This window comes from Pinus tabuliformis, chromosome 4_1 (genome assembly GCF_031772625.1).
Source record: "Pinus tabuliformis cultivar Carrire ecotype Pingquan chromosome 4_1, CPIR1, whole genome shotgun sequence".
Classification (NCBI taxonomy): Eukaryota; Viridiplantae; Streptophyta; class Pinopsida; order Pinales; family Pinaceae; genus Pinus; species Pinus tabuliformis.
In genome coordinates, this window is record NC_142303.1 from 238,500,323 (window position 1) to 238,514,362 (window position 14,040).

The following is a 14,040-nucleotide window of genomic DNA, read 5'->3' on the forward strand; positions in this document are numbered from 1 at the left end:
CCAAAAACTTTCATGTGGGTGACTCCTTGCTTTCTCCCACTCCATGCTTCTTTCGGCACTCTGTTCATGACTGCTTTTGTTGGGCATCTATTCAAAATATATACTGCACAGTGTACAGCTTCAGCCCAATAATCATTTGGCAAATGCTTTGCCTTTAACATGCTCCTCGCCATGTCCATGATTGTCCTATTCTTTCTTTCAGCTACTCCATTTTGCTGCGGGGTGTACCTAGCTGTAAATTGCTTGTGAATTCCATTTTCTCTACAAAACCGTAGGAATTACTTGGAGATATACTCACCTCCTCTGTCAGTTCTTAGAACTTTGATATGCAGCCCGCTTTGATTTTCTACAAGTGCTTTGAAATTTCGAAATTTTTCAAACACTTCACTTTTGTTCTTAAGGAAATAGACCCAAGTTTTTCTGGTAAAATCATCAATGAATATTAGAAAATATTGGCTACCTGCTAGTGATGGTGTTTTCATTGGTCCACATAAGTCTGAGTGGACAATCTCTAAGGGTGCTTTTGCCCTTATGCTTTTCCCAAATGGAAAACTTTCTCTATGTTGTTTCCCCAAGATACAACCTTCACAAAGGTTGTCTGGTTTCTCTATCAATGGTAATCCTCTTACCATTCCTTTTCTGCTCAACAAGCTAAGACGTCCAAAGTTGAGATGCCCAAATATCAAATGCCACAACCAATTTTCATCCTTTGGTATGCTTTGGAAAGCCTCTTGGGTAACTGCTGCAATTACTTCTTTATTTTTCAAATCTGCCCTTCTTCTGAGAGGGAACATTCTGTTCCTCGTCATTTTTACTTCAGCAATACTACGTTTGCTGGGTGGTCTATCCATGATGGTGCATACATCATTCTCAAAGAAAACATTGTAACCCTTTTGAACAAGTTGTCCAATACTTAAGAGGTTACACTTCATTCCAAGAACATAATAGACATCTCCTATGGTTTTCTTTTCACCTTTCTTTGTAAATATTTTTACTTCTCCTTTTCCCATAACAAAAATTTTACTATCAGTCCCAAGTGTGACTTGTGATTTCACACTCTGATCTAAAGCAGAAAATAGGGCTATGTTTCCTGTCATATGGTTACTACAACCGGAATCTAGAAACCATATATCTTCACTGTTTGTTTCAGCCATATTACAAGCTAACAACACATTATCTTGGCTGATATTTTCTCTAGTGATATTTGCACTAGATCTATTGTTCATATCATGTTGCTTCTTCCTACATTCATTTGCATAATGCCCATATTTGTTACAATAATAACATTGGACATTGGATTTTTCATACCTTTGTCCTTGAGCATGATGTTGTCCACTTTGTTGGCTGCTGCCATGGCCTTGGTTCGGATTTGGATTGCTGCCCCTTTCTTGAGCATTTGTTGGGCTGTTTCTTCCACCTCTGTTTTGGCTTCTGCCTCTTCCTCTCTTGTTTCCTCTGCCTTGACCTCTTTCTCTTCCAAAGGACATCTGGGTCTTGAAGGTTTGTTCTAGAGATGAGTTTTCATTTCTACTCAACCTCTGCTCATGTGTTATCAGTGATGCATGTAGTTCATCAACTGAAAAGTTTGTGAGATCGTTTGTCTCTTCTATGGTGGTGACAATCACATCGAACTTTGAGGGTAGGATCCTCAATGGTTTCTCCACAATCCTCCTTTCTTCAAGAACTTCTCCATGAGTCCTTATCTGTGTGACCAGGGCAATCACATGTGTGAAGAATGAGTCAATATTATCAGACTCCTTCATGCATAGATCCTCAAAATCTCTCCTTAGCAACTGTAGTTTTGTTGTCTTCACTTTCTCCATGCCTTGATAGGCTGTCTTGAGAGTTTGCCATGCTTCTTTGGATGTCTTAACTGCTGCTAACCTCGGAAACACGCTTCCATGCACTGCTTGATACAAGAAGAAGAGGGCTTTTGAATCCTTCTTCTTGTAGCTCTTCAACAGATCCTTCTCTACCTGAGTTAGACTATTGAACTCATTTTCATTTGTTGGTTCTTTAAAACCATCTTCTACTATTTCCCATAAATCTTGGGAAGCAAACAAGGCTTTCATTGTTATTGCCCAATAGTCATAATTTTTTCCATCAAATAGTGGGAGCTGCATACCCATGCTATTGCTGGTGCTGGTGCTGGAGCTAGCCATTCTTGCACTCTAAGCTAGGCTTCAAATACAATCAAGTATTTAAATAACTGGCTTGAGGAATACCTTGGATTTTTTACTGAGTCTTCACTCTGCTGGAGAAGCTGCTGTAGCAAAAAATCCTTCCTTCAGCTTCTTTGACACCTTCAAAGAGCCTGGACAAGCTTCGATACCAATGTTGGGAATTTTCTGGTAAATTCCAAAACAAAATGACTGAACAGAGAACAATGCTCTGTTTTGAACACAAGATCTTAACACAACAGAAACTAAAAAAAATTGTTTGCTGGAGAACAAAGTTTTCAACAACACACAGAAAAACTCTGTATTCATTAAAAGGCTATTGTTACAAAAGGTTTTGTCTTCCTCTATCAGAGGGATTACAACAACACTACTGTGTAAAACGTTTCTTTATGCTGCTGCGTTCTGCACTGTTGTGCTCTAACTCTCATCAACTCACCACTAACTTCCTAACCTCTTGTTACATTGTTGTTCTAGGTATATATATGATCTATTAAAAAAATATCTCTGCTAGGTTATGCGTGGAGGTGTCATAATGGACCACCAACCACATTTACAATCTAACATGGTCCTCTGATACAAATCAAAATTTTCTGGTGCTCTGTTGTCCTTCTGGGGTAGACGCAGTAAAAAGTAAATGAAACCCATAACCTTTCAATGCTTTTGGCTGCTCGAGGCTCGTCCCTCTTGTTCTCGATCATTCTTCTTTAATGTTGTTGGAGAGCAGTTATGGCGCAAAGCCTTCTTTCTTCTTCGGGAACACAAAAATAGGTTAAAACATAAATGAGGCATGGCGGTGGCGAACACAAGCGAGAACAAATCTCAGTCGTCGGATCTACAGATGAACGGCGGGATTGCATCGCAAAAGAAAACGTTATCAGGGGATGAGGTGAGGTGAGAAGCGCCGATGTGCGATGTGCGATGATATTGTATTGCAGTATCGCAATCGGTGGATACAAAAGCGGAGGGCTTAACGCTCAATGGGCGAAAGTTGCGATATGCGATCTGCGATCGCATCACAAGATCGCAATCGCAGAAAACATAGGTCATAACAAAAAAACAATAGGGCATGCAGCGATTTGCGATATGCGATAAGATCACATCGCAAAGGAAGAGAAAAAGAGTTTGTTATCGCTGTTTAATTTTTGTTGCAGTTGAAATTATCATTTCAACACCATCTCCCACCAACATAATATTTGTTTTGCATTTGGGCACCTCAATGTATTCTTGGTAGACTCCCTCTGTAACATGTATCACATATCTATCTTAACTTTTGTTTGGAGCAGCATTGAGTGTGTCAGTAATTGTGGTATAATTACCACTGCCATCCTGAGCCATGGTGACAACATTCTCGTCTAAAGCACCGTCATCTTCTTCAGAGGTTTGAAGAAGGCTCCTTCGGTCTGAAGCAGACAAGCATGAAGGGAATCCATCATTAACGACTCCATAATGTGAAAGAAATTCATCATCATCGACTACATCAACTTGATCATGACTCTTTGGATTGGATAACAGGTGTCGGTTGTGCGCAGGAGGAATCTTGGAATCTTTACCAACGACAGAAATGTTTTTGACAAGAGCCAAAGCATTGCTCACAACTCGCAACATAATAAGCACCCACTTAGTCAAAATATTTTGCAAGCTTCCACTAGCCTCCTCAAGACTTTGGGGGCAGGTAGCTTGATTAGTAAGAGCTACACTAAGCCAATTCTGAATGTCAACTACCTGCCTCCATTTCAAAGAATTAGGAGTAACATTCGACAAGGAATTGCTCAGGTCGTCCAACGTTAGATCATACAACTGCATGCAATCTTCAATAGCATCGAGTTGCTTGCCTTTGAATGCCAATCGTGGCAGACGAGAAAATATTTGTAACACTTTTTGTCCTTCAGTAATGCCTAGCTTGAGAGCCATCCTACCGAGATCTATGGAATTTGCTTGCAGTGATCCAGTAAACAGGCTCGACATTGTCGAAACACAGAATTTTGGATCCAATGTCACGTCGCTAGTAGATTTAAGAGAACCGCGATGAGGCAGTTCATCGCATTCAATCTGGACAAACACGAGACATATGATAAAGAAAACCAAAGCCTTAAACCTAAATCTAAAAGCCATTGCAGAATGAATTAATTTTCTTTTAATTGCAATGTAATGTATCAACAAACTGTTGTCTCACTCTCTCTCACAAAACACACACACACACACATATATATATATATGCAAGAGGTGATGTTGGAACAAATAACCTATATGCTTTTCACCAACTCCGGATCACTGCACGGATCGATTACCGATGCCACATCAACTGAGGCGGCACATATCTTGCACTGCCTTGGGCGTCTTCCATCGCCACATCCATGGCCTCCACACATGCCCGTCCACGCGTCAGAATATTTTCTGACAACGCAGAAGATTGTGACCATATCCATGGCCTCCACACAGGTCCCTCCATGCGCCAGACGCAAGTGGATGGATTATCTTCCACCTCATCCAGTTGTCTTCTTTTACCTCAAACAAATATGGATGGCGCAGTCTACCAATTCTACTTTCATTGATATCGTACACTCATCAATTTGACGTTTTAACACGGCATCGCCAATAGAAATTTCATGCCTAACACATTTGCCAAAACCAGACTTGAAAATGCAGAGTAAGGGTATCTGTATAAGTAGCCGCCAACCTACTTTGAATTCTCTCATTCCCTAAAGAACTCTCTAATGCGACATTAGCCTGACATTTTATTCACCAAACACTTTTATAATAACATGTTGACCACCAAAACATGCGGGAACCATAATCAAAAAGTCAAAATATGCGGAATTGGTGCTCACTACCGATTGATACTGACTCACATGTTAGTATTTGATCCTACCTTGCCATAAAATGTATCTTGACATTGGGGCAACCAAAACTTTGTTTGCATGAATCATTGAGTAAGTTAGAATCTATCATAATTGTCACTCATGCTCACTACTCATGCTTACTACAGTACGCAAATATGTTTGGCCCTTTACATGAAGGGGACCTCCCATTTCCACTCTCCCTCTCTCCCAACGCATAGTGAGCCATATATCATCACCATTGTATTTCAAGAGCAAGACTTAAAGTTATTTACTTGTCTATACTTCTATTGAAACTTTAGTAACAAGTATGCAGAGGAGCGAAATAGTATAATTAAAAGAAATACAAATAAATATATAACTAAATTAATGGTTAATGAATATGTGTTAAAAGACATGCATTATATAATAAAATATACAAAGGGACAAGAAGGAAAATATATATTTCCTATCATTTATCTTTTGTCTTTTCTCGAAGCCTACAATGCAAAACATTGAAAAAGAAATGATAGACCCCCATGAGAACTTTGTGCTAATGAGAATTATGACGTGGAAGCATTTTAACAAGATTACTTAATCAAAATACAAAAAACAATATTCTCTACCATAAAAGTGATAGTGAGAATTACGTTTAACGAAATTATCCTATATTCCAAGAATTGTGATTTCCCAAAATATCTTCTTTTGAGAGATCAAAGGTTACCAACGCCTTTTACCAATTCCGATAATGTGATATCTATATATAAAAAAATAATAAATAAATATCTAATATAATTGTGTCATTACTGATCTGAACTATTGAAAAGCATGAAAACACTACATAAGAGATTCAAATTGTCACGAGGAAAACCCATGTACTTAGCAGACACATGCCTTAACCACTCGACCAAAGAGACCTTGACATGTTCATGTTAGATAAATAATTTCTATGATGGCACCCCTCATCTACTTCCTAAATAAATTTGGAAAAATGTATAGTAGAGTCTTCTAATCCTAATAAATAAATCATTAATGCTCATTAAAGTGTTTTTTACACATCATGTGGCACATGTAAGGGATATTCAAGTGAATTAATATGTATGTGCTCATAACAAAACATTTAGACAATATACAAATAAAAAACTTCCTAAATCAAACTGGAAAAAAGTATAGTAGAGTCTTCTAATGCTAATAAGTAAATTGTTAATGCTCAGTAATGCCTTTTTTATAGATCATGTGCATGTGGCACATGAAAGTGAAATTCATGTGAATTAATATGTATGTGCTCATAATAAAACATTTAGATAATATACAAATAAAAAAGGAATGTGAGAAGAAGGGAATAAAAGCTATTTCACACTTGTAGAATTATTTATGTGCTTCTACTTCCAGGTTATATGATAAATTTGTTATATATATCCCATACGCATACATGCTCGGATATAAGTTAAACTTAGATCTGCTATGCGTTGTTATTATTTTAATCAACTCTTTAACTAACACATGGATAACAAGATCTAAGGATTGTAATTTCATTCCATATCACACATGAACCAATATCACTGTGAGGTACTTTCAATCTAACAAAGTAAAATAAATCTTGTTTGCTTCACCGATCTTGTTGTAGCTAAATATTGCATGTGCAGCAGCAGACAAAGAAAGCTCCCTAGAGATAGCCTACGGATTGATTGTAGACCAGTGCCTAGGATATCTTAAATAGCAGAGTGCTTGTAAGGTTATATTTGAGGGGTTATCAACACTCCAATTGTCACGTAAAAATGTAATAGGAGGGGCTTGGTTCAATAAGCCTTCATTAAGGTAGATTCAAGCCAACTCATGGATCCAAATGTTAGGTCTATATTGGGGTGATCTCTAAGAGAAATGGCCTCTTCCTCTGGTGGTCGACACATTGAAATGAGACAACTTAAAACTAAAGTTGTAGTAATGGTGGAGAGAAGGAGAGGAAGGAGGGAAACAAATGCATAGGGTTGTAACAAACAAAATCATACACATCAATGTTCCAACAAAAAGTGGAATTCGATGGATAGGGTTGTAAACAACATAGAATCCTAAACCATGGTTTTCCGGTGAAATGGTAGAAATAGAGGAGTGCAAAAAATGGTTTCAGAGAAAACATGACATGGGTATCATTCTCTGCCAAAAGCTAACGTAGAGTTGGTATGGTTGGTAGTTGTAGGAGTGTTAGGGTATTGATCATCTCTCTTATGGAAAATGACATATTCAACTACAAACTTTTGAACATAACATTTAATACCTTTCTAGAAGAAGACCTTCTTAATACAATGATAAGTTTTGAAGAACAACGAATTTCCAAAAGGACATTCTATTTAAGATGGAATTCTTGCATAATTATATGTGGTCATGATACGACAACAAATCATTCCTCCACATGAATTTATCTAACACACTTAGATCCTCCTATAGTTGTAAAGTGATTTTGGATTTCTTCTAACATTTCTTCCATTTTGTGCTTACTTTTTCCACCTAGTCTAATTATGGAATGGAAATAGTGGATACCAAACCCTCTATGTCTTCCTCTTTTTATTAAAGTGCATATTTCACAATCTTTTATTTTCCTTGTTTTAGATAAATTTAAAGTCATAACCTAGCTTCTTTGTAATTCCTCTTTGTTTCACTTCAAAAGATAATTGTTATTCGAAGAAGTACTTCAAATTATCATGATCTATTTTTACTTTCAAGTATCTCCCTATTAGGTATGTGTGTTATTTCTTAACAATGTATGGTTGTTAGCTTAATTGCTTTTGAATTCCTTTCACCTAATTATTAAATAGAATCATAATATTATAAAGTAACATTATCTGTGTACGATGTAGTTATTTCTAAAGGCTAATTACTCAATGGTAACTTTGAAAACAATAGGATAACATGCTAGAAGATTTAATCAAATTTGTCATGTACATAATTACTTCGCTTAACATCCCACAACAACTTTTAATCATATAATACAAATGATGACTTAGTTTACAATAACAAAAAAGTAATTTTTTCAATTGCAACCATATATCAACTTTCTTGTAGTTCTCTTAAAAACATAAAACAATATTGAAATAAAAAATTTGTAAAGATTCATCAAATCAATTTGTAAGCAATAAATACATCAAAGCTACAACATGAACACAAACTACAACATAAATCAATAATTAAGTAAAATTCAATTAAGAAATGAGTATCATTACATAGAGGTCCCTACCCATTCAGGTTTCATTGTAAGAAACATTATAGACCCAACTTAACTTAGCACACTTCTTCAGAATTGAAACATATGAAAAACATGAATCATTGTGTTTGTACTAAATTATTCAGGAAACAAAGTACATAATTTTAACAATACTAAAATGACTTCTTAGATAGATATATTATCATTAATGTTTAATAATATTTTTCATAAAGCATTCAAGTTCTTTCTAAAACTGATCTATCAATGTCATTGTCATCCCAAAGCCTACAAATTTACAAACTAAACACAACTATAGAACAAAGTATTCATAAAAATAGAGAAAAATATTTCTTCAATTTCCTTCATAATTACACAAAATCATTACCTCTATTATGATATTTATGATTGGTTGATTCAAGTCCATATATAAATCTTTAAGGTGATTCTATAATCAGATCTATGCAGATGTGGTACATTGTATTTCCTGAAATTCCTGTTGACTTAGGCTTTACCTGATATCTTCTACTTATCTATTTACTCTAGAAACTAGCTGAAGAACACATGTCCATCTTCATATCATTTATGATCTCCTCGAAGATATTTTCTCTCCTTCGGATATCCGCAACCATAGAAGATAATGAATCTGCCACAAACTATTTTCTAAAATAGATGACCACTAGAGAATCACATATTCTTGAAGTGACTTACTAGTAAATTTTATAACCTAAATTATACATTAAAAGATGAAAATTGTATGAAAATAGACAATTCACCTTGTAATTATTTCCTGGTATCTTATCTTGTAAATGGAAGGCATGATGACAAAATGGAGTGAAAATGTGTTATGAAACATTAAATGTTATAGGTTCAGAAGACAAAATTGTGGAAAAAAGAGTGATGAAGGTGTTGAAAATGAGGACCCAGCATCTCCACCACATGGAAGGTGTTTAATTTCCTCACACAACAAATTTTCTTATTTTATCCCAAAAATACTTTGTCCTTCTCTACAAAACTTTAAAAAATTCGTTATATCAAGACTTCAAACATGTTCTGAAGCATTAACTATAATTTCCAAGCGAGATGTTTCAACTTTCTTCTTATGTTTTTGTATATTCATCTTAATCTTAAGTTTCTTGTTTCCTATCTTTATTTTTTGGATTTTCTTGCACCATTTATTGAATTATTTAGATAATGATTTCATTTATGCTTTCGGTTGTTCCTTCTCTCTTTGTAACATTTCAAGATTACTTTTGAGCATTGTGTTTTGATTCTTTAATTACATGTGTGGTAATTCTAGCTCCTAAGTCTATATTTTCAGTCATTTAATTTTACTTGTTTTATGTACCTCTGATGCAGTGGATAAAAATTCTTCTTCCTAAATAAGTTCTTCAAATACAAAATATCCAATGGGGTATTCATTTGTAAAGTTTTCTACAAGGTCTACTACTGTAAAATATTTTGGTTCTATTACTCTATTATCATCAATATCTATTGTCATATATTTATCAAATCCTCATGAAGTGTTTGAAGTAGACTTTGTCCTAAATTTATTCACCAATATTTTCATAAATTTATCACCCTTTTATGCCTTTATGCTCAATTACTCTAAAAAACCTTCAATATCATTACCCTAGTTATCTTAGACATAGCTTTCATCATTCCTCTGTTTTCCCCTATTTCTCGTAATGCTTCTTGTGGCTCTTCTGTCAATAGAAGGAATGACATCAAAGGGATATTTCCTATTTTTCGTTTTAATTACTTCTTTGTTTCTAGGATGGGGTTTAAAACACTTATTTTCTTCTTCTACTGTTGATTTCAAATCCTTGGCCTTTTCCTTTTGGACTTATAGTTTTTCAAATATTTGAAACCTTTATCTCCTCAGGTTTCAAATCATTGTTCTCACTTTTTGGTTCAATTTTTTAACTCTTCCTTTTTTGAAACTACGTTTCTTTTTTTTTGGTTTTGAAACGTCAAACATGTTAAAACCAAGGTTCCCATCTTGCTGCTATGCTTCAACAAGAGTTTTTATAAAGTGAATTCTTACAAAAAAAATCCTCCCATGTATCACTTTTTCTATGTAAATCATCTTCAATTATGACTTTTACTAAGCCAAAATGATATTAACTTATTTTTTGATTCCTAAGGTGTCTTTGCATTCCTTTAGCAATTTTATATAGATTACTCAATAGATAAAATAGAAAATGGGTCTTCTTGTTTGCTTAAAAATGCATCAATAACCTCATCTGGTAAAAGAAAATAAGGCCATGACTTCTTTCACAAGTTATTCTTTTGGAAGATGAACATGATGACTCACCATTTCCTCTTCAACAATTTCCTTATAATTCCCTTTATATATCTCATTGCTTGATCTTGTTTTTTTAACAATTGTTTCCAATAGTATTCCTTTATTCTCTGGTTATCAAACCACTTTCCCCCTATTTTTTAAAATTATGTAGCTCCAACTATACATATTTTTGTCACTTGTAACCATAAATCACCAACTTGTGCCCTAATTCGATTAAAGAAATTATGAATTCTAGCATGACTTTATCATTACCACCTATGAATTTATGGTAAAATGGAAAGCATCCTATATTCTTAAATATTTAGCCTCTATTTCGATATTCCCGTAATACCTTGAAATCATCTAGCTCATATCCACCATTGGACCCATCTTTGTGACCTAGAGTGCATGAGGAGATACTTAGTCTTGTAATTTTAGCCCTTTCCACAACTTATCGAAACAATTTATGAAGTCTTGAATTAGAATGGTGTTAAGAGGATAAGACATCTATCATTTTTTATGGATCCATTTTTTTATGTTGAAAACTATAACGTATGGAAGATGATAATGTAGGGGCATCACATGAGTTTAGGTTGTAAGGTCTTCTCTGATGTGGTATCTAGATATGGTGTTCTTGATGTTCTTTATTTAGACACTGATGAAAAGAAGAATTTTCAAAACAATGTTAAAGCCATAAATGACTTCATTGCAACACTTGGTGACAATGAGCTGATAAAAGTCAAACTTGAAAATAGCTATGAAGGTGATCAGAAGGTGGATAAAGTGAAGCTCCAATCCTATAGGATGAGGTTTGAGAGCTTAACAATTAAAGAAGATGAAATTATTGCAAAATATTTTCGAAGAGTTGAAACAGTGAACAATATGATCAAGAGCATTGATGCAAAATTTGAAGACGAAGTCATTATTCAAAAGATATTGAGGTATTTACTAGCAATATTTAACCCCAAGGTCTCTTCTATTGAGGAAATATTTGATTTGAGTACTCTCACTATGGAGCAATTGCTTGGAATTCATACCGCTTATGAGTTGTGTATCGTAGAAGAGAAATTTGAATCTAGTGAAGATACATTCAAGGCCTATAAGAAGGTTAAGGGTATTACCAAAAATATCAAGAAACTTCCAAAGAAAATCAAGGAAGAAGAAGAGTACTCAAGTAGTGAATCTGATGAAGATTTTTCTAAGTTTTCCAATAATTTAAAGAGAGGTTCCAGAAAATATAAAGGCATGCTTCCTTTCAAGAGTTCCGAATGCGGAGGAGTTGTGCATTTTGCTGCAAAATTTCCACACACGAAAATAAAAAAGGAGGAAAATAAGAAGGATATGAAGAGCAAGGATAAAACTCAGAAATTTCGAAAAGTTAAATCTCAAAAGAGAAGTAGTTACTACTCCAAAGAATAAACTACTACTTCAGATGAAATTAGTGAGAAATATTCATCAGAAGAAGAAGAGAACACTGAATGTGTTCTTATGGGCTTTGAGTCCAAAGATGAATCATATTTTGAGGATGGAGAGATTGATTATGAAGGTAAGCTCATTAATGCACTTGATGAGATATGCAAATCTAGAAACAAAAACAAGCTGCTGAAATAAGAAATACGCAAGATAAAGTAGAATAAACCTTATTTGGTTGATAATTCTTTGAAGACCCGGTTGCATGAGCTTAATAAATTCAAGGAAAATTTGCTACAAAACATTTTGGCTAAAAAAAATAATCTAGCTGAGTTGGAGAAAGAAAATGAATATTTGAAGTAACATATTGGAGGAGCTCCCATTGCATGCACCCATGAAGAAGACATCATATGTTTAAAGAGAGAATTGGAAGAAGAAAAAAGGAAGGAGAATGTGCTCACCAATCAGCTAGAATAATCTAAAGAGAATTATCACAAACTTGAGGAAGAAATTATTGCATTAAAGGCCAATCTAACAAAAAAAAAACTAAAGCATGCCCCAATCATAAATTCGTCAAGGGATATGAAACCTTACAAAATATCCTCAACATGGAAAGGTCACCAGAGGACAAAATTGGTTTGGGGTTTAAGCCCCCTCTACAAAAGGTCAAAGATCAGCCAAGTACCAACTATGCATATGCTTTGAAAGGAAAAGAAAATCAAACAAAAATTGTTGCAACAAACAGCAAGAATGAGCAAAAGAATGAAGCTGAAGTAAAATCATAAAATCAACAATTGAAGCAAGCAAGATCATAAAATTTCACACCTCCATCGTGGCAACAAAAGGTCTGGTATCCTACATTATTTTACGGTTATTGTTTTGCATGTAATATTTTTAGATACGAAGCCATAAATTGTAGGTTGAAGATGTTTCCTAGAAGATATGTTGATAGATCAAGAGTTACTCAATGTCCAAATATTTTGCATGCAAATGGAAATAATTATTTTTCTGCACTAATGAGTGAGATTGAGTGTTTCATATGCAATAAATTTGGTCACAAAACTAGTGAATGCAGATCTAGCCTTCCAAATTCCTTCATGTAGCACACTCAAGATAAAGTAGGGGTTTTTTAAATCGGGAAGGTGTATTGGGTTCGTATTGGTACATGGTTAACTAATTTGAGTTTTAGAGGTATTCTCTAATATGTAGTCAAATTAAAGGTATTTTTTAGTATTCCATGAGTGCATGTGATATGTTAGAGGTTCATTGAGTGAATCCCCCTAGGCTTATACTAGACATATTTTTAATTTTTTCTTTCCTTTCCATACTAAAGGTATGTTGTAGGAATGTAGGATTGAAGAGATGCACCTCATGCTATTTGTTGTCCACTAATGTGCCCAAAAGAGATCTAATCAATTATCCCTTAGAATATCATTGACACTAAGAATAATATTTTTTACTTGTTGAATGTTCCTTGTAATTGGATTTTTGTCAAGGATTTATCATGTACTAAATAATGTGTTGTACTTAATATCCACATAATGTTCTCTTAGTTCATCCATAAAAATGGATCATGAGAGAACGAGACATTTTTTTTTATATAAAAATCCATTGGTACAAAACAAATTGATTAGGTTCCAAATACAAGGCTACAATAGTTACATTTTGTAAATTTGAAACCTCATGTGGATAAAATAATTGTTCCATCTAGAATATCCATGCCATAGGATCTTTACCCATCAAATTTCCTCATATTAATCATGGGATTTAAGTAGTTCCCTTCTCCTGCACGGAACCTCTAATGATGTGGACCTATAGGTGATGAATAACCATGGTTATAAGATTCACTATTTATGTCCTACAAATGTTCATAATTTCCTTACATTCATATATCTCCTTTATGGAATATGTCTTTTATAGTACACAAGAACCTGAGGGACATTAACATTTTCAATTCTTTCATATTTTTTGTCCATATAATCAATATTTTCATCCATATTTTTATCCATTTGTTCCTTATTATCATTCAAATCATTAATTTGTATTGACCTAACATTCAATTCATTAAATTGCTTCTTCGATTTGGCTAGCTAGTGAAAAAATATAGTTTCTTTCTTCCTGAGTCATGGTTGATATCTGTAAATGTTTATC

General features: G+C 34.4%; 1 pseudogene; it reads right to left on the bottom strand.

The window, feature by feature from the left end:
* The window catches only part of LOC149175140 (pectinesterase 2-like), a 45,825-nt pseudogene extending 41,196 nt beyond the window's left edge, over positions 1-4,629 (bottom strand).
* Between the last annotated feature and the right edge of the window lie 9,411 nt (positions 4,630-14,040).